Source organism: Oryzias latipes, chromosome 13 (assembly GCF_002234675.1).
Source record: "Oryzias latipes chromosome 13, ASM223467v1".
Classification (NCBI taxonomy): domain Eukaryota; kingdom Metazoa; phylum Chordata; class Actinopteri; order Beloniformes; family Adrianichthyidae; genus Oryzias; species Oryzias latipes.
Window position 1 is genome coordinate 33500192 of NC_019871.2, and position 25421 is coordinate 33525612.

At 42.2% G+C, this 25421-nt stretch overlaps 1 protein-coding gene across 1 annotated transcript in view; it reads right to left on the reverse strand.

Moving 5' to 3' along the window:
* LOC110016276 (limbic system-associated membrane protein) overlaps positions 1-25421 on the reverse strand; it is an 828641-nt gene that overhangs the window by 575492 nt on the left and 227728 nt on the right. The window lies entirely within an intron of this gene.

The window sequence follows — 25421 nt, forward strand, 5'->3', positions numbered from 1 at the left end:
TGGTTGGACGTCTGATTCTAGTCAAAGACTTCTGGTTCTCAGCCGGTGATACCTGCAGTCAGGTCCTCTTGAATTCTGAGGCTTATTCCATATTTTATCACGAAGGGTTTCTGTTTACAAATGACCAAAGTAATCATTTTGTATTAAATGAACAAGAAAACATTACATTTGAACCTTTTTTTCTGTGTTGTCTGTGTCTGGGTCATCCTCTTCTGGCTCTACATCTAAGACACTTGCTGACATCTTTGAGCCTTTCTTCTTTGACTGTTTAGCTGATAGTTCAGCTGTTTTGACAGCAGCTCCTCAACTGTTTCAATATTTGCACAAAAGAGAAAGACATACAAGAGAAGATTTCTCAAAACACCTCAGATCCCCCCCCCCCCCCTAAAAGTGTTAGATTTTTAAAGGAAATTCTCTTTTAAATTCAGCAGTCTGGAGTAAGCATTGAGATTTCACAGTTTGTAGACTAAATGCTTCCAATGTTACTATCAATCAGAGATGAACATCCAATAAAAACATGGGAACTTTTTTATATAATTAAAAAAAAATCCACACTGTACCATTTATCCATAATAAGAAACTGCAGAGTAAGAAATACCAAAGAGAAAAGACTATGGATATATGGAGAGGCAGGGATAAACATGACTAAAAAGGACTGTAGTCTCTCAAACGTAGTATAAAAAAGAAAACAAAAAAAACTAGTGAAGGAAAATTCCAAACAGTAAATATTTTATAAAGCTTCAATTTAGTGTTAAGGCCATTCAAAAAAAAAGAAAAACTTCAAACCAGGCAAAATTAATGATGTTTTGATTTTAAATTAAATACACACAATTGATTATGCAAATTCACATACTGCCAATATTATATATTATATAACGCTTTAATTTCCGGTTCCGGGTTACGGCAAGACGCGTGGTCGCGGCTCTCTGCGGATACTATCTTCAAATTACTTAAGAAGTTGATTTTCTCCAAAAAACAGAGCTGACCATGGCCCCTAAGAAAACCCAGGAATACGAAGACCTCAAAAACACTCTTGATGATATTCAATCAACGCTGAAATCTTTTATGGATCAGGTGTCGGCTAAGCTAATGCCACTTTGGGAAATGATGGAAGAGTTCCAAAGATTTTGGGCTCAAAACGAGCAGCGAGAAAACCGGGTCGACATTCTGGGAAAAAAAACTGGACGATGTGGAACAACAAGTAAGGATGAATAATGTCATTCTCACTGGATTACCGATCAAGCCTCGAGCGAAGCTGAATGCAGCAGGAGCTAGCACTGCTAATGCTAGCGCTAGCGTAGCGAGCGGTGGAAAATCTCTGGAGCAGCAATTACATTCATTTCTCACATCTAAAGGGATTTCCCTGGGTCTCAATACCATGGAGACCTGCCACCTGCTCCCCAGGAGAAAGGAGACGGATAAACCAGCGATCCTCATCAGGTTTGTGAATCATAATCACAAGCTAGCTCTGATGAATCAAAGAAGAAATCTGGAGGGATCCGCTGCTTATCTGAACGACCATCTGACCAGAATGAATGCTGAAATCTCAAAACATGCACGGCTTCTCAGGAAGCAGAAGCAGATTGAGAACACTTGGGTTAAAGGCTGCAGGATTTACGTCAAACCACTCGGTCCAGAGGACCGGTCCAAGGTTCTGGTTGTGAGCACCATGAAGGACTTTGAGAAGTGTTTGATCACGGTCGTCTGAAACAACATGGAGTAATAAACCAAAGAGCCAAATAATTTCAAGAAATATGACACGTGGATTCATCACTTTCTCTGTATGACTGACGTCACCTGAATAACAGCAGAGAGTTCTGACATGCAGACAACTTGACCTCAACTTTCACCGTCGCTGATATCAGCTGAAGAAGGATATGGACCTGAATCTAATGTCTGCAGTCATAACATCGAAGAGAACTATTAACTGTTTTGAACCCAGAAGGACAGCTGTTATTCAGTAGAAGAAGAAATGCCAACCTTGGACAATCGACAGCTATGGACCCTTTTCATTTTCCCTTACAGCATTACCTTATTATATAAAAAAAAAAAAAAACAATTATAAATATATATATATAAAGTAAAACAAATGATTAATCACTTATTAAAAATGGTTAAATTGATCGATGTTTAATGATATTACTTCACTTTCTCCAAAAATTGATAAATTGATTCAAAAATCTTTCCTAATGTAGCATAATTTTGCACGTTTTTAACTTTTGATACTTGATGAAATTTTGCTATGAAAATTCCTGAAACAGTGTTGTGTATTTTACTGATATAGTATTATGTTATAATCATATGAATGACTTTTATAAGTAACTTAATCTGCATATATTTTAGATGACTGATCTGCATTTGCCATGTTGATTTCTAAAAGTTATTTTTTACATAATAATTAAGTAATTCATCTTTGTCATGTGCCTTATCGATACCATATGATTTTTAATTCTGTCTGATTAAAAACTAGGAACCGGATATTGATAAATCATGTAATAATATGGTTATAGTATAACGGGGTGGGATCATATAAGTTCGCTTCCTTCCACTCCCTTTCAAGCAATATTTATTAATATGTCTAATTATCTTAAGTTTGATTAGTTACTGTATGAATGTATAACTGATGATTATATTCCTTTTGTGTATTATTTCTACTTAATTGCTTGAAATAAACCATTTCAAATCAAAATCAAATATAGGTATATATATATATTTAAAATGAATTTCAAAGTAAAATAACGGATGCAGTAAAATTCTCCTACAAATTCGTCCATGGCTCATCTGTTGTTTCATACCTACTCTGTTTACATCGGCCGTTTTGGTCCGGTTGTTCCGCTCCGAGGACGGATTGTATTCAGACTGAGGGATCACAGAGCGAACTGAAGCTCAGACAAACTTAGACCACCTCAAAAGATGGGTCAGAGAGCGGTCCCTTGTCCTGGTCTGAGGTCCACTTGGGTGTATTCAGACTAAAATTATTTTCAGGGTTATCAAAGGAAACAAACTCTTCACTTCACTTTAGGCGGACCAAATGTGTGTGTTTGAATGCCCTCATAGACTTTGCATCCCTTTTAGCCAGCAGGTTTAAGTTTTTACTGCTGTCTGTGCTTTATTTAAAATGCAGAAACGACATACAGTAAGGAACCTGGAACAATAAACTGTACATCAAATTTTAAGATAAATACCTAGGAGGTTATAAGATGCAGAAACAAGAAAAATACAAGTGAAATCATGTTAATCCATACATCTGAGAAACAGAAACAGATTTAACAGTAACAGATTGACTGTTTTTGTATTTGTCTTGGAGTGTAAATAATGTCTAATTTGGGAAAATTACTTAAATACAATTTTATTACCACATCCAGTTTTATGAATATAATGTTTTGTGAATAATATCAGAAGACTTATCAAATAAAATGACGAAGATACCATTTGTTACTATCAGTAAACCAAAATTGGATGTTTTTCTATGTTAAAATGAAATGGGGATAAATAAAAGTTGACAATTTGCTCCAGACTAATTTAGTCAAAAATATGTTTCTTATTAATAGAGATGTTTCTTCAAATTTTTTACAAAATGTACAGTTTTTATTGAGAGCTATCTCTAACATTTGCATGTATTGATTTGTTGGATAAAAATATGTGCGATTTTAGATTATACCTTTTTAACTTTGTTTTTCACAATAAATCTGTCCATGAAGTAAAGTCCCAAATGCTACAGCTGGAGATTCAGGTCAGAGCTCCTGCAAAAACATTCTTCAGATGGCTCCATTTTGAATTTTTAATGTAGTTAAGCAGATTTTTCCAACAGTTGGATTTGTCACATTAAGCTGCTGTTTGTGGTCAGATGCAGCTGTCCCTTTAAAAAAAAAAAGGAAATTAGAAAAATGGTCTTACCAAGAATTTTTATTTTAAAAAAAAAAAGTCCAGTCACTAAGATGTGTTTTCTCAAACTAAGATTATTTTGCTATGGAAAAACATTTTTGATAACATAATTTTTCTTGAGACAAGGGTCTTTTTACAGATTCAGTTTTCGCATTACAGACACAGGACACCAGAAAAGTGATTGGATTTCAAACAGATATTATAAGATTTAAAACCTAAATATAACATTTTCACTGCGACAGACTGGCGACCTGTCCAAGGTATCCCCTGCCTTTGCCCACAGGTGGCCGGGATAGGCTCCAGTAGTGCCGTGCACCCTAAAGGGAATAAACGGAAGAAGATGAATGCATGAATAACATGTACATGATGTACACGAGGAAAAGAATACTATAGTCAGAAAATCACCTGACACCAAAACTAACATCTAATAAACCTTATCATGTTACGGTTTAAGTTCTTTGCTTTTGTTTTTGGTTCTATTTCAGTTCAGTTTCCTGTTTTATTTTGAAAGGTTTCCTGTTTTGTTGTAGTATTGAGTTTTACTTTTGGTCCCCATCTGCCCTTATTGTTTCCACCTGTGTCTCATCTGTGCTGTATGTAATTTAGTCCTGTCTTTCCCTTCCTCCTCCTGTGCTGCTCCATAGTTTTGCTGTTCGCCTTTGTGAGTACTACAAGTTTGCTGTAAGTTTATGTTCCAGAGTTCCTATGTTTTTGAAGTGTTTTTCGAGTTTTGAGTTTGCCTGCCTGCTGCAATGGTTTTGTTTAGTTTTTTCGGGCTCTGTAACCCTTGTGCTATCCTAGGCACTTTAACATTGGGAGTTGGGTCATCTAGACCCACTAGACAGTGCTCTGAACCTTTTTTCTTCAATGACTTGTGAACCTTACTGGTGTCCATGGATTACATGAAATCCAGCACAAGGGTTACAGACCTGTGTTCCTGGAACCTTTTACCTCCTCCTCTCTGCGCCTGGGTGCTTCCCTCAACCCCCGTCGTAACATATAAATGTAAACATTGACTGGCGGCTCGTGAACACGCAGGGGCTCCTCTCTCCCCTAATCTTTGGTGCATCCTGTGTTTTATGTTTTTGGGTTTTAACTGGGTTTTAATTGTTTTTGACTGAATGTGCACATACACCCGCGAGGTTCTGCTCGCCATCGGCGGAACCACCTGTTTCGGACCATATTCTGAGGAATGTACTAGTTGAGCTATGTTAATGCGGTCTGCTCCGGACAGAGTGGAGGCGCCACAGGCGGTGCATGAGGAGAAATCTAGGCTAGCGACTAGTCCTCACCGGCCAGCTATCCAACAATCATGCTGGCCAACGTATGATCTCTGGACAATAAACTGGACTCATCCGCCTGGTCCTCACATCGTCCAAGACTGCGAGTGAGTGCTTTGTCTTTGTGGAAACGTGGCTTATGGACAACATCCCGGACTGTGCCATTCAGCTAGCCAGGTTAGCATGCTTCTGGGCCGACAGGACGCTCGTCCGGGGGGGTAAGACCCGCGGTGGAGGACTGTGTGTTTACATCAGCGATGCCTGATGCCGGAATCCCAGAGTGGTCTATCAACACTGCTCCCCACTGGCTGAGTTTATGATCATTAAATGCCGGCCATTCCACCTGCCGAGAGACTTTAGCTGCATACTGCTGGTAGCAGCATACATCCCTCCCAGCTCCACCAACAGGAGTGAGGCTCTGTATGAACTACACCAGCACATCAGTGAGCAGCAGACAGCACACCCTGATGCCTTCCTCATCCTGGCCGGGGACTTCAACCATGCAAACCCCAAGAGCGTGTTTCCACAACTCCATGGACATATCAACTTCCCCACAAAAGGTAAAAACATCTTGGACAATGTTTACACCTCACACAGTGGAGTCTACAAAGCCTTTCCCCTCCCCCACCTGGGTGCCTCAGACCACACCACTGTCATTCTAATGCCAGCATACAGGCCAAAGGTGAAAGCCATCAGACCAGCTAAAAAGGTGGTTCGGGTGTGGTTGAGGGATCTACTGAGGCTCTACAGGACTGCTTTGCCACCACTGACTGGAGTATATTCAAACAAGCAGCCACCTATAATGACATCACTGATCTCCAGGAGTACACAGACTGTCACATCCTACATGAGGAAGTGCATGGACGATGTCACGGTCACCAAAACCATCACCCTTCGAGCCAACCAAAAGCCATGGCTGACGGGAGATGTCCACAGACTCTGGAGGGAATGGAACGCTGCCTTCAGAGCTGGGAATGAAGCTGGTCTAAGATCAGCCAGGGCCAACCTGTCACGTGGCATCAGGGTGGCCAAGAGGGAGCACTCCAGGAGGATGGCTGAACGCTTCAGTGACAGTGGTGACACCAGGAACCTGTGGCGGGGCATCCAGACCATCATGGATTACAAGCCCGCCGCACAGGCCTGCGACAACTCAACCCCTCTGCTGGACCAGCTAAACACCTTCTTTGCCCACTTTGAGGCAGACAACAGCATCCCGGCACAGAAGTCTCCTCCCCCTCCCAGTGAACTGGAGCTGACGCTATCACATGGCAGCGTGAGGCGCTCACTAGGAAGGATAAAGCCACAGAGAGCCCCAGAACCTGACAACATTCCTGGCTGTGTCCTGAGGAACTGTGCTGATGAGCTGACAGATGTCATCACTGACATTTTCAACCTCTCACTGAGCCAGGCTGTTGTCCCCCCATGCTTCAAAGCCCCCACCATCATCCCGGTCCCAAAGAAGTCATCTACCTCCTGCTACGACTACCCCCCCATCGCTCTCACTCCCATTCTCATGAAGTGCTTTGTGCGGCTGGTCATGCATCACCCACCTGGAAACAAAAGACTCTCATGTCAGAATGCTATTCATTGACTTCAGCTCCGCCTTCAAAACCGTCATCCCCCAGCAGCTCGTCCACAAGCTGGACCAGCTAGGATTAAACATCTCCCTGTGTTACTGGCTGCTGGACTTTCTGACAGGTTGACCACAGGCAGTTCGTGTCGGCAGCAACACCTCCAGCACCATCACAATGAACACAGGGGTCCCCCAAGGATGTGTGCTGAGCCCCCTTCTCTTCACTCTGCTGACTCACGACTGCACCCCAACATCAAGCTCCAAACTCTTCATCAAGTTTGCAGATGACACAACAGGAGTGGGTCTCATCCACAAGAAGGATGAGACCCCCTACAGGAGTGAGGTGAGCAGGCTGCTCTGTGGTGCAAAGACAACAATCTCCACCTGAATGTGGAGAAGACAAAGGAGATGGTTGTGGACTTCAGGAGAACTCCCACCCAGCACGCGCCACTAATCATCAATGGTGCTGCTGTGGTATGGAGCCTGCACCGCGTCCTGCCGGAAGACTCTGCAGCACATTGTAAAAACAGCTGATAAGATTGTTGGTGTCCCTCTCACTGGCCTCTCGGACATTTATCACTCCCGCCTCACCCGCAAAGCCATCAGGATTGCAGGGGACCCTTCACATCCATCCCAGAGACACTTCCTCCTGCTGCCATCAGGGAGGAGACTGCAAAGTCTCCAGGCCAGAACCAGCAGACTCAAGGACAGTTCCCTCCATCAGGCGATAAGGAAACTGAACTCCCTCCCTGCCCTCCCCCCTCTGCCCCCTCCACTCCCTGCTACAAACTCACAGTGAAAACTTTCACAGCTGTTCAGAACATCATCTTCACCAAAGACTGCCATCACTGTCTCATCTACTTACTGTTCTTAGCACTGTTGTCACTTTAAACTGTCACTTTAACCATCTCATTGCTCTTTTGTACTATTTATGTTGCTATTTATTATAATTGTTGTTTTATTTTATTTTATTATAAGCTGCTTGCACTGTGGGGCAAAATCAAAGTAATTTCATCTGTGCTGTATGTTATGGCGGCCGAGAGGTGCAAGACACATTTACATTTAAGATAAAACAACAACAAATCCCGGTACAAATGACCAAATCCTGAAACACATCGAAAGTGGACTCACGGCTTCTAACAGAAAGGGATATACCGTATTTTCATGACTATAAGGTGCACTTAAAAGTCTTAAATTTTCTCCAAACTGTCAGGATGTGTGTAGTTGTGGGACTTCGGCAAAGGAGTAGTAGAAGACGGCATGAAAACGAGGGGAGGGAAGTGAGATTTTGCACCAAGCCTCTCATACCTGACAGTGCGCTGGTAAACATTAGAAAAAGAAGAAGAATCCCCTCTCTACTTTTTCAGTATGAACACAATAGGCTAAATGCACTTTTGAAAGTGCCTCACATGCCCAGTGTGAACATAGATTTACAGAAAAAAAACAACCTGTAAGAGCAGTAGTATCCCAAAGCAAGTTTAATTACTGTCAATAGTTTATGTGCAAAAAACATTGGCGATAGTATATCATACTGGAGTAGAGGTCACCAATAAGAGTCAATTTCTTCTTTGAGAGAAAAAAGTGTGAAAACCACTCTTCTCATTATTAATTTGCACCTCCTGCGTCTCTGCAGATCAATCCCACGCCAACTCATACCAAAGTTGGATGTGTCTTCCCACTTTGTTGTTTCCCCATTCTTAACCTTCCAGCTATTTCCACTGTTCACCTCTCCAAATGATATTTTGTCATTTCACTTCGCATTATTCAAATACTTTCATAAATATTTATGGTGAGTTCTAAGATAGGAAGGAGTGTGAGGGAGGGCAGCAAGAGGCTTTATACTCCCATAGCCCCGGTCATGAAAATTATTCCATGCAACATCTGAATAGCAATCATTTGCTGTAAATGACAGCGGCAAACTGACAGGTGAGGAGAAAGGAGCAGTGACAGTTTTAATTGCTGTCTCCCACATTTACCAAGCTGAATCCTAAATTGTGAAACCCTGTGTCTCTTGCTGCCTTTGCGGTTCTCTCATGTGGCCCTAGTTCCAATTCAGTGCTTCTACCTCCTCTTTCTCACGTTGCAAGTTGTGAATGGAGGTATTTTAAGTGGAAGTCTGATATTATTTTGGAAGCTTAACTTCACCAAACGTGGTGAAATTACCGTATTTTCCAGACTATAACTCGCACCAGAGTCACAGGAGCCAAAATAATGCATAGCAGAAAAAATATATACTTATACTGTCTCTCTATATATATATATTTACAGAGATAGTATAAGTTGCTCCAGACTATAAGTCGCATTTTTGGAAGAAAAGTCCAAAGCTTCTGCCAAACTCGGTTTATGTGTCAAATCCGCGTCCGCTGTCTTTTTTTGTGTCAAATTCTATGCTCAATGTTTGCCCAAAAATGTATTCATAACATAGTAAAAGGCAACCGGTTGTTAGTGGGAAAACAAATGAATATATGAGCCTATTTGTGTTTAAAAAAAAAAACACTCCTAAATACAAGTTGCATCCCTACCAAACTATGCAAAAAAACACGACTTATACTCCTTAACGTCCGGTTCCAGGTTACAACATGGATGCCCTCGGCAACCCTCACAACGATTTTCAAGTGAATTAAAGTTAACTTCCTTCGAAAAAAGAGAGCTGACCATGGCCCTGAACAAAAACCAAGCAACAGGTGACTACGATGACCTTAAAAAATATTTGACGACATTCAAGCTACATTATATCATTTAATTGAACGACTGAACGAGATGCAGACCAGGTTAACTCTTCTCATGGAGATAGTGGAAGAGTTCTAAATACTTCGAGCTCAAAACGAGCAACGAGATAACCGGATCGACATTCTGAAGAAAAGACTGGATGATGTGGAACAACAAGCAAGGATGAATAATGACATTCTCACAGGATTACAAATCAAACCTCGGGCAAAGCAAACTGCAAACTGCAGCTGGAGCTAGCATTGCTAATGCTAATAATGCTCTAGCATTGCTAGCGGTTCTTCTGAAACAGGGAGCAAAGGAGAGTCTTTGGAACACCAAGTGGAATAATTTCTCACATCTAAAAGGATTTCCCTGAATCTAAATACCATGGAGACCTGCCACCCGCTCCCCAAGAGAAAGGAGACTGATAAATCAGCGATCCTCATCAGGTTTGTGAACAAAAACACAAGCTAGCTCTGATATATCAAAGGAGGAATCTCAAAGGTTCTGCTGTTTATCTGAACGATCAGAAGGAGCATTCCAGAAGGAATGCTGAAATCTCCAAACATGCCAGCCTTCTCAGGAAGCAGAAGCAGATTGAGAACACTTGGGTTAAAAGCTGCAGGATTTACGTCAAACCACTCGGTCCACTGGACCGGTCCAAGGTTCTGGTTGTCAACAACATGAAGGACTTTAAGAAGTGTTTGAACACGGACGTCTGAGCTAACAAATGCAGTAAATCAAAGTTAAATCAGTATATTAATAGTATTCGTAATTCTGAGAAGCAAAAAGCAATCAGAGTCTTCTCTGTATGTGAAAGATTCAAAATTTTCTCGTAGAGTTTAACCCCCTGGCTTATTTCTATTTCTATTCTTGTTTTTTTTTTTACACATGTGTATTTGATATTTGCAATTATGTTCTTTTTGCATACCTGAGAGTGAATCCTAGTAAAATGGCATGATGTGCAATAAAGTTTATTACAAAATGTACATATATTGCTTGTATGGGATTAATAAATATATCAACAGTTCCCATGTCAAGCTGGACTTACATTTGTTTAAATCCAACTGATATGACTTAACCTCCAGACTACTGCCCTTTCCGAGGAGCAGTAACTGTTCACAAGCAATATATAAATGGTTTGTAAAGATCACCCCCTAATTAGTCACGCTTTAGATTGGGGGGCTGCAAAACACTTGATAAACTGTTAATAAGAAAACTTAATGTTTATTAATCCCATACAAGCAATTTATAAATAGTTTGTGAATAGGATTAACAAATGCTAATAAATGTCTTTATAAGCAGCTTGTTAATGTCTTAGAAGTTTATTAAGAAATATGTTAGTGTATTTATAAACAGCGTATTTAAACTTGTAAGTCAGTCGTAAGACAAATGCTAATTAATGTACTTATAAGCAGCTTACTAAAACATTACTAGTGCTTGCCAATGCCTTATAAATACTTTATTAAGGACTCTTATTATGAAGTGTTACCCATTATTCTTATTTGATTGTTTGAAATAAACCATTTAAAATCAAATCAAAACATACAGTAATAACAATTTACTGTGCTTAACTCTCAGTAATCCCTGAACTCACATCAGCTGTTTACAATGACGCAGGAATGAAACCGATTCTCCATTAAGACTGTTTTCTATTCAAGATTTTATGTGAAGCTTACAAAAAGTTGTAGCTTTGAAGTCTTTAGTTTAAAACAAACATAACAAAAGTTATGTCGCATAAGTGTGCTCTTGGAACTCTGTAAGGAGTTCAGTGGAGCTTCACCTAGCATTTGAATATTAAAATGACGTATAGCGCTTTTCAATTCCTTGAAAGCCCAAAGTGCTCAAGAGTCACATCCTCTTTCACACCCAATTTCACACACTGATGGCAACTCCGCCACCAAACACTAGCGCCAAGCTTTAACCACCAGAGGCAATGTGAGTTTCAGTGTCTTGCTCAAAGACACTTTGAGAAATGGGTGGGATAACCTTTCCTGCAATCTTAAGCTGCATTCACACCGAAAGCGTTCTGGTGGGCAGTTTTAGCGTAAAGTCAATGGTACAGACGCAATCGGAAGTTCTGTGGGGCAATATCAGTGGTGCAGTGCAAATTGGGCGCCGCAGTCAGAGTTCAAACATCTGAATATTTGTTGTAAAGTGTCCATTTTTTCCATTTTTGGTGTTATTGTGCCTTTTGCAGTCTCAGCCTGAGGGTTATTGTTTCCATTGAATAAATGTCGTTAATTGATGATGTATATTGTTCCTTTGATGGGATCGACGTAGTGCCCCAGTTCCTGGTTAATGTTGACATAACAGCTAGCTGCTTCCTCCGTCTCCTGCCCACTGTTTTCTGGTTCGGTCAGTTCGTACTTTTCTTCAACTTTTGTGCTGCGTGATTCCTCCACTCATATCTGCTCTTGTATTTGTTTTTTTCCCCGAGTTGTATTTGTGGAGTTTTCTTTTTGGTAACCCGAGTTTGGGAGCTCCAGACTTGACATTTCTCCCCTATGTCATCTTACCGGAAGTTCCTGATTACCAATGAGTAGAGCACTTTATAATAAATAAGCCTGATCTCTCACAATCATCTGTGTTTTACGTCCATTGTAAACAACCTAGACACCGCTCCGTGTAGCAATTAGACTAAAAACATTTGGTGGAAGCTCTTCCCACACGCAGCTGTGGCATCAAGCTCATAAACATATTTTTGGACAGGCGGTAAGCACAGAATATGCCAAGTGGCGAAGGAGAGGCGACAAACGCGAATTTGCCGCCCGAATCGCGTTCAGTGTGAACGCAGCTTTAGTGGTCGATCGCCATACCTACGGACTGCCGTTTAGAACAGTTTTCACATTATTTTGACCTTGTATTTGCTTTCTTTTTCGAAATACATTTTTTCTATATGTTTGATCTTTTGTTATACAACAACATATTGTGAAACAGCAGGATGGTATAGGGTACAAAATCATAAAGGAGTATCGTAAGCTAGCCTACAGGCAATGATTTTCCATCATATTTCATCTGGCAATCTGATGGACGAGTCTGGGTTTGGAGTTAGCCAGGACAATGGTACATTTTGAATGGCACTGTGCCGAGTGTAAAATTTGGTGGAGGAGGAATTATGGTGTAGACTTGTTTTTCAGGACTTGGGCTTGGCCTTTTAGTTCCAGTGAAAGAAACTCTGAAGGCTTCAAGATACCAAAACATTTTGGACAATTCCATGCTCCCAACCTCGTAGGAACAGTTTGGAGCGGCCCCTTCCTCTTCCAACATGACTGTACACCAGTGCACAAAGCAAGGTCCATGAAGACATGGAGGACAGAGTAAGGAGTGGATGAACTGGACTGGGCTGCACAGAGTCCTGACCTGAACCCCATAGAACACCTTTGGGATGAATTAGAGCAGAGACAGAGAGCCAGGCCTTCTCCTCCAACATCAGTGAGTGATCTCACCAATGACCTTTTGGAAGAATGGTCAAACATTCCTATAAACACACTCCTTAAGCTTGTAGACAGCATTCTCAGAAGAGTAGAAGCTGTAATAGCTACAAAGGTTGAACTGACATGATATTAAACTCTGTGGATTAGGAATTGGATGGCACTTTAGTTCATATGTGAGTCAAGGCAGGTGAGCCAATATTTTTGTTAATTTAGTGTAGGTGAGACGCAGGTACATTGTACAGATTTATCCTTTCTTTCAACTTCCCCAAACCCGGAGACTGTGCAAGGAGCTCATTGGTGCTGTTCAAGTGATAAATACGTGCTCCTCACTCGCAGCCTGACTGTTTGAAATGAGGGATATTGACAATCAGCATCATTTGTGTGGGCATCCCAAAGGCATTTATGTATCACACATACTTGCATGGTCAGTAGGGGCCAGTACATGAACCATACTAATGACTACAGTTTAGCATAAGGCCAACATACAACAGCTTTACCGGTATGTTATAATTGCGGGTAATTTTCATTATCCTTACAAACACTCCTTAATACCCTTACCACACAGAAGACAATGGGTTCCATTGATGTGACAAAAGCTTGAGAAGCATACATTTCCATGACCGAGGGAAGGATTTCTTCAGGACCTATACCATCAATCTACCTTACTAAATAAAGATTTAACATTTCTTTGTAGAATTGAAAATGGTTTATTATAACTTTTTCCTCTGGTAAATCTTTTTTTTCTGTAATGCTCTGTAGTTTTGTCACAGACTGTTTTATTTCTTATTGTTAAATGTATTTAAACTTTTTTTCCAAAGTATTAGTATAAACACCACTTTAAAAGCCTGGTGGGGATTTCTCAAAATATCAAACTCCTCACTTCAACCGAGCAAAATGACACCCATCTGGAACAACCCAGACATCCTTATAAACAAAAAAAATGATCCCCTTCCCAGCTTTGCAAGCAGGGGGTGTAACACTACTAGACGATTTAATTATTGACAGAAGATTCAGAACACCCCAGGAACTACAAGACAAACATGGAATAAATAACTTCTTGGAATATCAGCAACTTAAATCTATTATTACTAAAAAGTTTAAATATAAAGACAACGATTTAAAGCTACCAGAGGTATTTACCTCTCTGATTAATTTCTCAATGAATAAAACTCTCTCCAAAATATACAAACTCTTATGTAATTTAGATAATAATATTTACCTCCCAATAAAAAAATGGGATGCAGATTTGAGCATCAGCACAGATGAAAGCTTCTGGTCAGAAATTTGTCTAAACACCTTTAAACTGACAAAAAGTCCAAATTTGCAGCTAATCCATTTCAAAACTCTACACAGAATTTACTACATTGGACAGAGGATGTTCAAGATGGGTCTCAGAAACTCAGACATTTGTGAGCACTGTGATAGTAATGTACCTGACAGTTACATGCACGCACTGTGGTTCTGCACGCCTGTCCAGGCTCTCTGGCAGCAGGTATGTGCCGATCTATCAGTCTGGCTTAAGGTTTCAATCACTGCTTTACCGTCACTTTGCATGCTTGGTGACATGGGTGCCAATCGATAAAGAAAGAGGCCGTCGAGGCCTGACCAGAACTCTCCCAGGGGCGGAGCCTGGGGGCTGGGGGCTGGGCTTGCTCCGGTGGGGTGGCGCTTTCTGGCTCCTCTCTCTCTGTGTGGGGTGGGTGGTGTGGGGCCTGGGGGGTTGGCGCTTTGGGACATGGGACCCCTGGGCTGAGATGACCTGCCCCCTGTGCTGGGGGGGGGGGGGGGGGGCTGTTTGACCACCGGGGACAGTTTATCAGCTGTCCCCGACTTATCCCCTTCCTCATATAATCTCTTATTGGGGGGGGGGGGGGGGGGGGGGTTCAACCAGCGATGCACCTTGGGGGGAGGAGTTACTTGGCAGTGGTCCCCCTCCCATGGTTGCTGTATGGAATAGCTTCCATCCTTTCGGTTTTATTTGCACGTTAGACATATAAGGGCCCTTGGGTTCTGGTCCTTGCCCCCTTAGTGCTGGGCTTCGACAAATTTCCAAATGTGAGCGAGCCTGGTCGGGTCATGTTTACAACACTTCTTTTGGACCCCTCTTCCCCTGGGTGTCCTCCTCCTAGGCGGGGTGGCCGGCCCCTGCCTTGCTCCTTGCTGTACCAACCATGGAACGGGTGGGTGGCTGCCTGGAGCGCGGAGCGGGTCTCCCTAGCTGTTCCTGGCTCGTACCTGGGGTTGAGGCGGGGGGATGCCCAGAACTCCTGGGTGCTGATGAGGTGCTCGTCTGGGGCCGTGGGCACTCTTCTGGGGCGGTGCCCCGTGTTGGGCCATTCCGGTGCGGCGGGGGGGCTGCTCTCCTGGTTGGGCTGGAGCTGCACTCTTTGTCCCCCCCATGCCTCCCTGCTCTCTGGCTCTGGGGGCCACGTGGCGGTCCTGCTGGCCCTGGCCTGGTTGGCGGATGTGATCATCCGGGGGGCGGTTGTTCTCTATCTGCTGCCGTGCGGCGTTGGGGGCTCCTGGTTGTTGCTGCTGCTGCGGTGGGGGTCTTGGTGTGGGGATGGCTGGGCACTCTCCCTCCTTCTTTTTACATTCCACCATCCATTTTAGAAGAACAAAAACACTCACCTGAGTACAGGTGTTAACTCATCTTTGCACTAATAGTTTGCGGGATTAAATGAAATATTTCATACTAGTTGGTTTTAAGGCATAACAATGCGTGTGTGAGCACTATCTGTATTGTGTACATGTTGACGTGAACATTTTTGGAGCCAACAGGTGTGTTTATAACATTTGAGTGTGTATGTGGACAGGCCCCGCCCTTATAGACTTGTAGTGCATCTGAACCTCACTGTAATGATTATAACCATCCAGAAACATGTTGCCTTATGCTGCTTCATGGTTTTACCCCCCCGTCCTATAATTCAATTCAATTCAATTCAATTTTATTTGTATAGCCCAAAATCACAACAACAGTCGTCTCGATGGGCTTCGAAGTAAAACATGAACTTAAAAGGATCACGAATACAAAGAGTTCAATAGGAAAATACTAAAATGAACTAACAAACTGACTATGCTATACTGGCATCCCTGCCCTTAGACCCCCCTTCGCGGTAAGGAAAAACTCCCAAAAAAAAACGGATTCCGGAAAAAACTAAGAAACCTCAGGGGTTCCCACATGAAGGAGGGATCCTCCCCCAGGACGGACAGGCGATTTACCAGAACTCTTAGAGAAGAATTAACTTATCTAAATCTACAACTACATATATAAAAGTCCAGCAGACGAGCTTCATCCAGCCGTGGTTGTGAGGACAGTCAAAGGCGCAAGTCGAGCCGGAGACAGGAACCACAGCCAGATGTATGAGCAGGAGCAGAGACGAGGTACTCGGTCAGGTACAGAGCAGAAATGAGCCACAGGCAGGATCCACAGCCAAGTGTAGGAGCGGGAGCAAAGGCGAGGTAGACGGTCAGCAACTGGAGCACGGATGAGCCAACAGGAGTCTGGAAGCACTCCCACTTCCCAGGAGGGGAGAGGAAAAGAGGGACAATACATGAATCGCACTGCACCAAACAGAGGCATGGAGAACTAAATGATAAATTATGATCAAGAATAGAGGAGAGGAAGGGTAGAAGTAGAAAAGAAAAGAGGACAGAACCCCAGTGCACCATAGTTACCCCAGCTTCAACTTCTAGCAGCCTTTTAAAAGAAATAGTTATTAAGTTTAATTTAAACAAATGAACATTAAGTTAAGTAATCTCTAAATACTAACTAGTCTGACAATAAGCGTGTCCAAAGAGGAATGTTTTCAGTCTAACTTTGAATGTAGAAACTGAGTCGGCCTCTCTTACATGAGCTGGGAGCTTATTCCATAAGACAGGGGCTTGGTGGCTAAACGCTTTACCTCCAACCGTACTTTTACTAATTCTAGGAACCACAAGCAGTCCTGCATTTTGCGAGCGAAGTGTTGTCATTGGATAGTAAGGGACTATGAGGTCCTTAATATAGGACGGGGCCATTCCATGTAAGGCCTTATAGGTTAACAGGAGGATCTTGAACTTGATTCTGGAATCAACTGGGAGCCAATGGAGCGAAACTAACACAGGAGTGATGTGATCTCTTCTGCTAATTCCTGCTAACAATCTTGCTGCTGCGTTCTGAACAAGCTGGAGACTTCTTAAGGAACTCTTAGGACACGCTGCTAACAAGGAGTTACAGTAATCCAGCCTCGACGTAACAAATGCATGGATGAGTTTTTCAGCATCACTCTTAGAAAGTATATTTCTGATCTTAGCAATATTCCGCAGGTGAAAAAAGGCAGTTCTACACGCCTGGGATATGTGAGCCTTAAATGATAAATCCTGGTCAAATAAAACCCCAAGGTTTCTAACTGTGGAATTGGGGGCTATACTTATGCCATCCAGGGAGTCTATCTGAGCAGACAGAGTATCTCTGAGGTTTTTAGGACCTAGTATAATGACCTCAGTTTTTTTTACTTGTCTTTCAGCACATAAGCTAAAGCTCGGACCTGCTTGACTTTCCCTGCATGGGTTTTGCACCAGCACTAACCCTAAGGGAGGCTCAGAGGAGCGTTTTACACTGCTGCTCTGCGCCCGGGTCTCGTCTCTGGATTGTCAGGTTAACAGGCTAAGGCTAGCAGAAATGTTTCTAGAAAGAAGAGCGGCACCGTCCCGGGTGGGATGGACGCCGTCTCTCCGCATGAGACCGGGCTTCCCCCAAACGCGCTCCAGTTATCCACAAAACCAACGCCGTTTTCTGGGCACCATCTAGAAAGCCAGCGGTTAAATGATGAAAAGCGGCTGTACATTTCATCACTGACTAAGTTCGGCAGGGGACCAGAGAAAATTACAGTGTCGGACATCGTCTTAGCCAGTTTACACACCGAAGCTACGTTTAACTTAACCACCTCTGATTGTCTTCGTTGGGCATCATTACCGCCTGCGTGAATCACGACTCGACGGAACCTGGACTTACTCTGAGCTAACATCCCAAGGTTCCCCTCGATGTCACCAACTCTGGCCCCCGGATAACACCTGACTGTAGCTGCTGGGAGCTCCACGTTTCTAACTTCAGAAGAGCCTATAACCAGAGTTGAGTGTTCAGCGGGTGTGTGGCTGAGGGGGGAGAACCTATTACTAACGTGGAGTCTCGGGTGCTCTAAGTTTTTGCGTTTAGCACTATGTTTCCTCCCAAACGGTACAAACCCCTGACTGTCTCCTGGCTGTTGGGAGGACGCTGGGATGCTAACTAAGTTAGCCCTGGTAGCGCGGCCCGCGCTACGAGTAACGACCTGGCTAGCCGGCTTAGCTTCCACTGTGCTGAGCCGCGCTTCTAACTGCTCCAGCCTGGCCTCCAAGTCTAACACAAGACTACACTTAACACACCTACTGCTATCTTCACTAAAGGAGGCAGGATCATCACTAAACATATGGCACATGGGGCAGGAGAGAGGAGGAGAGGCGGAAAGAGTGGTGGCCATGCTAGGTTCTAAGCTAAGGCTAGGGGTGTTTAGGTAAAGAGAAGTGGTTTATTTAGCAAAAATAGAAAGTGAACAGCAAGCGGTTTAACAGTGGTGTATTCGCTAATAAAAGGTATTAGATGTGAATATTAACCCAGATAACCCTTAGAGTAAGAAATAGTAGTCAGGCTAATGCCAAACAAGAGGACAGCAGTCAGACACGACTAGTACTGGGAATAGCTCACCCGGAAATGACGTCACAGGAGCAGCAAATGAGGAGTTTCTGCTACACCAATGTAACACAAAAGATGCATGGTCCTAAATTTCCATTTTAATCACCCTCCTATCCCCCCTCTCTCTAACATCCCTCTCGCTTCTTCCCTTCTTTCCTTTTCTTGTGTCCAACACAAAAGATTTTTAAATACGATTAAAATGACTAAAGTTTGGCCTCAATTACAAAAGGGGTTTATTCAGACATACCTCTGGTGTGTAAGAAGATTCACAACCCCTGTTGTTAAAGTAAAATATGTTCAACACAAGAGGCACTAAGCTCTCATTTGTTTGCCCAGCTGTTGAACTGGGGGGTATTCCAGGAAGCATGTTTAAACTAGCCTGACTTTAACCCTGAATCCGCCTGAACTTGCTTACTCGGGGTATGTCGGTTCCGAAAGACCGGATATGAGTTAGTGTAATTACGCTCGACTTGGTAACCCTGGGGTAATGCTCGTGCACAGCAGGTACATAAAGACATTCTCAACAGATCGCCAATTTACAGAGTCACCAAGGAAACGCGTGGTGAAAAAAAAAGAAAGCGCTATACTACTTCAGTGAGACGGAGTCGGAGATTTTAATGACGGCGTATGAAGATTATACGTCCATCAAAACAGTAACACGGCTGCATCATCAAAAGAAAGAGTTTCTGCTTGTAGTAGAAAAACAGACAAAGTAAACGCACAAGTTTCTGATCTTATTTCCATTTTCATGTGACGCGCATATATATATATATATATATATATATATATAACTTATCCAATTTTGCCAACTTAAATGAATTACTTCTATTGGTAACAAGTAATTGAGTAAAATCTATTCAACCTAATTTCTTACGTCTATAAAACTCAACAGTTGTTAATACAACTTAAATTTACATATGTATTTAACTAAATGTCCTATTACTCCGATTCAAGTAATTTTTTCCCATCGTATTGAATTAAAATTCTAAGTTAGAGCCGGCAGATCCTCATTTTTATAACAAAAAAAAGAACAAAACAGTATATATTACGTGCGTTCATTCATTTGGGAATTTTCCAAAATTGTTCATATACTATTAAACCGTAGGTTTGCTATATAAACTCATCATCCTCTCCCTCCCTCTCACTCATGGTGCAGAGACTTGAGCAAAGTAGGACAAAATAACTCGGCCAAACACGGTAAAAAACAGTAAAACAACTAAACACATTTGGTCAAAAACCCACACTTTTTTCCAAATCCGTCCAGATAAGCAAAGGGAATGATATCTCACAATCCCTTGCGGTGCCGATCAAACAGCAGCACCAAAGTTACACCTACTTAATTGAATCAATTTGAATGTAAGCAAAATAACTATCTGAAAACTATGTGCTATTTTTAAACTGACTTAACAAAAAAAAAGATTGATCTGAAGCAAATACTTAAGTTAGATCAAAGTAAAAACGTTTATTTTTCCAACATCCATATGTGGTCTTATCACCCTCTCATGGTGGAAAAAGTATTATCTGAGCTTCTTCATCCACAAAATCATCTTCAAATGGACACACCATGCTGCTTCACATCTCTGAAAACAAACTAACCTTCAACTAAACCTGCTCCAGACCAGGTTATGTTCAGAGCATGAGTTGCCATGGCAACTTGACCTACCCTGAAACATACCTCCATTTCTGGAACCGAAAGCTGAGGTTATCAACTTCCTTAGCCTCAAACTTACCGTGGGAGCTAGCAGAACCTGCTTTCTGGAATACCCCCCAGGACAAGTTGAAAGAAAAAGAAAAAAAGGAAGAAAAAACTTTTTTCCCCATGTAGTTCGACTTTCCTTGTTCTACCTGAGTGTTTACCTTGTTGTGATCTGGCTAGTTTGATAGTACTTGCTTTGGAAGTTGCCATGTTTGTGTTCACTCCCTGGTTTTGCTGAAGTGAAACACTGTGGTGTGAAGTTCAAACCATTGGAAAGATTTGCTTTAACATGATGGCAGCATTAAGAACTTCTGCAACAAAACACAACTGAATGTGATCTTTTAAAAGGTTATGTAACACCAGAAAATGAAGTGCGGCAAGTGGGAGCTGTAACTTTCAGATCAAACGGAAACACACTCATTGCTGTTTTTAATGATGGAGACATTTTAAAAACAAGAGTTTTTCTTAAATGTAAATATTGATATTTGAAAGACATTCAAAGGTAAATTAACTATAGCAACTACAACTGACCTGAAGTAAAGGTTAAGCAAACAGACAACTAGAAAGGTCTAACACAGGCGTGTTGACATTTGAACAGCTCTTCTTTTTTTTCAATGTCACAGATTTTAGCTCTAGTGGTGCACAGAATCCAAAGAGATAAACTATGGATTGCACAATACTGCATGAAAACTGATCTCTGTAGAGCGGCAAATCCTTGGATAAAAGGTTTATAATGCGTCCGACTGGTATGCTGACAGGCATGAAGCGAGGAGTCTTCAACTCACAAGGCTTGATCTTTAAATGAATACTAAATGCTTCTGTGATACAGAAGCTGAATACTTTCAGGGAAGGCAGTAACAGTCCGTCTAGAAATCTGACACAAAATTCCCGCTGAATCACTAGACTCAGCTCTTTGGCGAGTTGCTGTAAAGTCTAGCAGATGCCTTCATGGTCAACATATAACAGATTTTAACCCTTGTGCTATCCTAGGCACTTTAACATTGGGAGTTGGGTCATCTAGACCCACTAGACAGTGCGCTGAACCTTTTTTCTTCAATGATTTGTGATTTTCACTGGTGTCCATGGATTACATGAAATCTTTCCACCTTTATCCTCCTTTGTCATGGTAGGAAGAACACGTAAAAGTAAAGGTCTCTGAACCAAAATGAATCCAATTGTATTGAAATGGTTCATAGTTGTGATGCATTTGACACATTGAAACTAGTGACATCTATTGGTCAGACTACAACACTGCATCAGAATGGAACAAAAAAAAGACCAACAGGTCATGAAAGAGTCATTAAATATTGTTTCACAAATTGTTCCTGATTATAAAAAATAAATATGCCTTGTGCAATTACACAATTAACCAATACATCTCTCATAAAGACATAAAAAGATCATGAAATTGTGAAAAACCTGCCCACAGATTTTAAATAAGCCATTATATTAAAAAAATGCGTCTTCTACCCTAACTAATGTTAGGGTAGAAGACGTCCATGATAGAGTGAGGTGGAGGACGATGATTCGCTGTGGCGACCCCTGATGGGAAAAGCCGAAAGAGAAAGAAGAAGATTATATTAAAAAAATATTATTCATTTTGCTTTAAAAACTTGTTCATTAATTTCAAACAGCAGTTACAGTTATTGCATCATGCCCTTCACAACACCACGCTATGTGTTTTTTAGTCACTCCATTTGCTAAGGGCTGCTCAAAGGTCTAGGTGACACAAATATACGATTAAAATAGCAGACTGTATTTTCAATAACACAAACTAAGTAAATAGATGTATTCATTGTCATTTTAAATTTTCACAAGTGTTGGTAAAGAACAGAAGGATGAAGCACAATTACAAATGCCAGTTTAATATCAGTAAAACTGCTTCAGGTGAACATGCACTAAATGAAGCATCTTAGTGAGTCCACAGATTTAATCATCATTCCCTCTCCTGAATAATCATTCTTATGTGATAACCGTCAACTGTATTTTGCCAGGTTGTTGACAAAGCAACAATGTCTTCAAAGGGAAAAAAATTGAGTCAGACTCAGCATCAACCTTTCGTTCTCACAAATCCAAACTAAGCAAAGGTATTCAGGCGGATTGATTTAGTCAGAAAAGAAAAATCTCAAAAGAAAATTACATTTCTTTTGACCACACAATTGTTCTGTAGGCCATTTCTTCTATTTTATTGTAAGAACCAAGGCTATAAAGATTTTCAATATATTTACTTGGATTTGAGGACATATGAAACTTGTAGATATGTTTAGACTTCTATTCCAGCAAAAAATCTTAATAAGATAAGATAAGATAGGACTTTGTTGATCCCCGGGGGGAAATTAGGTTGTCACAGCAGCCAAAAACAAGAAAAATAGCAGTTGGAAGGGTACAAAAAACAAAGTAGCAATGGGTAAGAATAAAAATAATAATAATACAAGTTGGAAGTAAAAGTACAGGTCATAAATAACGGATTAAATAAGGCAATAAATAGCAGCAGCGGTTTTCTACAGTCCTAGACCGTGTTGTTGTAAAGTCTGACTGCTGTTGGGATGAAGGACCTCCTGTAGCGCTCTTTTTTGCACTGGGGGTGCAGCAGTCTCTGGCTGAATGAGCTCCTCATGGTCTTCACCGTACACTACACTACACTACACTAATGTATAAGTGATTTCTGGCCCTTGGAGGACAGCCCCTATGATGATGTGGCCCTCAGTGAAAATGATTTTGACACCCCTGTACTAAGCAAAACATCTCTCTGTTTGAAGCAACAAGACAAGTAAAGTTTGCAGTTATGCACCATAAAAATCTCAAGTTTTAATTATTTAATTCAATTAAATTTTATTTATCTATCCCAATATTACAACAATAGTTGTCTCAATAAAGTTCATAGCGGTAGTTGTATAATAAATATGAAATCATAAAGAACATGAAGTCATAAAAGTCAACAGGTATTGGCTAAACTAAACTAAACAGATGAAGTTGACCCTTATGCTTTCCTAGGCACTTTAACATTGGGAGTTGGGTCAACTAGACCCACTAGACAGTGCTCTGAACCTTTTTTCTACAATGATTTGTGATCTTCACTGGTGTCCATGGATTACATGAAATCTTTCCACCTTTATCCTCCTTTGTCATGGTAGGGAGAACACGTCAATGGAAGGGTGGGGTCATCTAAGATAGCACAAGGGTTAAAGCTAGCATATGCTTGAAACTATGTTGTCAGCTTGTGTTTGTAGCCTCAGAAGAATGCCAGCCTTTGGCCTAAAAAGTTTACTTAAGCCCTTCAACGAAAGAAAATACTACAGTATATAATGATCAATGAACATCTTAGAAAGGCTGCAGACACATATAACTAGCATAATGTTGACAGCAGCTTTACATTAATCATCTCTCTATTGCTTTCAAGCCAGCTTGGTTTAGCTTTTGGCAGGGCTCTCTTTACATGGGCTCTGCTGTTTTTTCCCCCAGTATCTCCACCTCCTAATGTGCAACTTCCCTTGGCAACCAATTAATTTCTACTGCAAATAGAAACAGCATGTGCATGCATCATGACAGGGCTTAATTATGCTATGTGTAGAGTTTCCAACCGGTGTGACCATGACCTCCTTTTTATCTGCATAGAGGCTCTCATACCTGAAATAGTGTTTGCACTGTGCAATTTTGCCACATTTCTGAGATCAATCAAAAGTTTTAAAGAAGGGAAGCATTTTCAAAAAATTAACTTAACCAGCACAAAGCAGCCGGCCCGGATGGCGTCAGCCCTCGTACCCTGAGGACCTGTGCCCACCAGCTGTCTGCGGTTCTCCACCATCTCTTCAACCTTGAGCCTCAGACTGGAGAGGGTGCCCCTCCTCTGGAAGACCTCCTGCCTGGTCCCGGTACCCAAGAAGACCTCTCCATCTCACCCCGGGGATTTCTGTCCAGTTGCCCTCACTTCTCATGTGATGAAGGTGCTGGAGAGGCTGGTGTTGGCTCAGGTGAGACCGTTGGTGAGCTCTTCTCTGGACCCCCTGCAGTTTGTCTACCGGCCGCGCCTGGGGTGGATGATGCTGTCATCCATCTGCTGCAGAGAACTCACTCACACCTGGATGGTGGTGGAGGCATGGTGAGAATCACCTTCTTTGACTTCTCCAGTGCCCTTTAACACCATACGGCCTTCTTTACTGGGTGATAAGCTGCGGCTGATGGGTGCTGGTGCGTCCACCGTCTCCTGGATCACTGACTACCTGACAGACAGGCCACAGTTTGTCCGACTGGGCGGCGTCCTGTCTGACGTGGTGCAGAGTGGTGTGGGAGCCCCACAGGGCACTGTGCTCTCTCCCTTTCTGTTCACCTTGTACACCTCAGATTTTCAGCACAACTCAGAGTCATGTCACCTACAGAAATTCTCTGATGACTCTGTGGTTGTGGGGTGTATAAGCGATGGATGGGAGGAGGAGTACAGGAGGCTGGTGGTCGGATTTGTGGAGTGGGCTGGAGAGAATCACCTGCTGCTCAATGTGGACAAGACCAGGGAAATGGTGATCGACTTCCGGAGGAAAGGGACAGTCTTACAACCCCTCTGCATCCTGGGCAAGGATGTGGAAGTGGTGGAGGATTATAAATACCTGGGTGTGACTATCGACAGCAGACTGAGCTGGAGGAGCCACAGCACTGCTGTGTACAAGAAGGCCTGCAGCAGACACTACTTCCTAAGGAAGTTGAGGTCCTTCAATGTGTGCAGCAAGATGCTGGGGATTTTCTACCAGTCTGTGGTAGCCAGCACGTTATTCTCATCTGTGGTCTGCTGGGGAAGCAGCATTGCAGTCAGTGACACCAACACACTGAACAAGCTGATCAGGAAGGCGGGTTCTGTCATTAGCTGCAAACTGGAATAATTTGAAGCAGTGATGGAGAGAAGGTCACTGAACAGATTCCTTTCAATCATGGACAACCCAGAGCATCCTCTCCACCCTGTTCTGGACAAACAGCGGAGCTCCTTCTTTAGGAGGCTCAGACAGCTCCGTTCCAAAACTGCCCGGTACCAGAAATCCTTCATTCCCAACACAATAACCCCGTACAACAACTCACAATGCAAAAAATAACCTTTGCACATTTTTTTACACCTTTAAGTTAGCTGCACGGTGGCGCAGTG